The following is a 1,662-nucleotide window of genomic DNA, read 5'->3' as shown; positions in this document are numbered from 1 at the left end:
CACACACACACACACACACACACACACACACACACACACACACACACACACACACACACACACACACACACACACACACGAAAGGTAGACAGAAAACCGATCTCCATAAAAGGATTTTAGAAGAAATGATTTACAGAAATAATTTTCCTTCATATAAACCAAGGAGTTTAGTTACTCTATTCTAACGATGACAATAGAGATTTTTGTAACAGCAATAGTAACTTAAAATCGATTCCATGTTTTATGAAAAATAATAGAAAATTATAAAAAATTATAGAAAAGAAGAGAAATGTTTGACAAAAATAAAACATTACACAAGATTTTGCAAATCTCTCCCGAAAAATTATAATGGATTTCATATTGAATTGGAATGAACCATTTCAATTGGAATCTTTCTTTAATAAAAAGAGTCACTAAGTTCTTGAACTCTAAGTAATTGAAAATATTAAAAGCTCCCTCAACTTAAATTAAATTATTCACACTTCAGTGGTAGAAACAGTTAACAAAACTTTATTTTATATTTTCTTCAGTAATATTTTAGAAAGTTTCTGGTATAACCATTAAGAATAAAGATTAAAGATTAAGAAACCAACAAAAAGAAGTCTCTTCATTAAACTCAGCAAGAACTAATTAATTAATTAAGCGTAAGATGCGAACGAATATAAAATATCTTGAACTTCAATAATATATTTTTTAGAAATTCTTATATTTAAAAAAATATTTTATTGTATTTAATTGTAACGGAATAATTAAAACGATTAAACAATTAAAACAAGAGAAAGGGAGAGAAGACTTAATTGAAACATTATTGTACAACGCAAAAACGTCAGCCGCAATAAACTTGTATAAACGAAAAAAATTGGTTTTCTTTATTATTGTTTTGTTGCGTTACGTAGTAACTATGTTTAATGATAGAATCAGGATTTCGCTGAAAAATTTTTTCGCATTTCTGTTTTCTCACAAAGCAATTTAATTATTCGCGCACTAGTGGTTAAGCTATCGCAACGCGAAAGTCAATTTACGAGTTAGTTTAGTTTTCCCTGAGGCTACTTGTTGCAAAGCCAATAAGTAAGTATTGCTAAAGTAAGTATGAGCAAGTATTACTAATTCACTCTATATCTTAAAAATATGTGTTCCGTTCTTCACATTTCATGAATTATTTTTCTTTCTTTGAAACGTTTTGAAAATGTTTATTACGTTTAATTCTATGGGAAAGCTAAAAAAAATTAATTATTCTAACGTCACTTCATTTCTAATATCACACTAAAAATATCAGAATAAGAACTTTGTTGTTCGTATTAAATGATTAAATGAAAATATACAGAATAGGAATTACGTATATCGAAGAGATTTTTTTCGGCCATTTAAAATAGCAATAAAAATAATTTCCCTTCTAAATATATTGCTGATGTTTCTTTTCGACGAGATTTACAATATATTTATACGTAAAACAATAAATACGAAACTTGAAAACAAATAGTCAGGACGTGATCAATTTTATAAACATTTATATAGGTCACTAGACATAATACCACTAGATTTTGTTTCGTAAAGTTGTATCAAATAACTATCAATTACTATCGGATGTTGTAACAATAAAAGGAAACAAGAATTTATATCACTTTTCAATCAATAATTGCAGGAATGTCGCTTCAAAAATAA

The 1,662-nt window shown here is 27.4% G+C and overlaps 1 protein-coding gene across 1 annotated transcript in view; it reads left to right on the top strand.

The window, feature by feature from the left end:
- LOC108689014 (cell adhesion molecule 2-like) overlaps positions 1–1,662 on the top strand; it is a 41,029-nt gene that overhangs the window by 25,474 nt on the left and 13,893 nt on the right. The window lies entirely within an intron of this gene.

Source organism: Atta colombica, unplaced genomic scaffold (genome assembly GCF_001594045.1).
Source record: "Atta colombica isolate Treedump-2 unplaced genomic scaffold, Acol1.0 scaffold252, whole genome shotgun sequence".
In the NCBI taxonomy this organism is placed as follows: Eukaryota; Metazoa; Arthropoda; class Insecta; order Hymenoptera; family Formicidae; genus Atta; species Atta colombica.
Note: the sequence above shows the minus strand (reverse complement) of the source record. Positions and strands in the feature narration are given on the sequence as shown.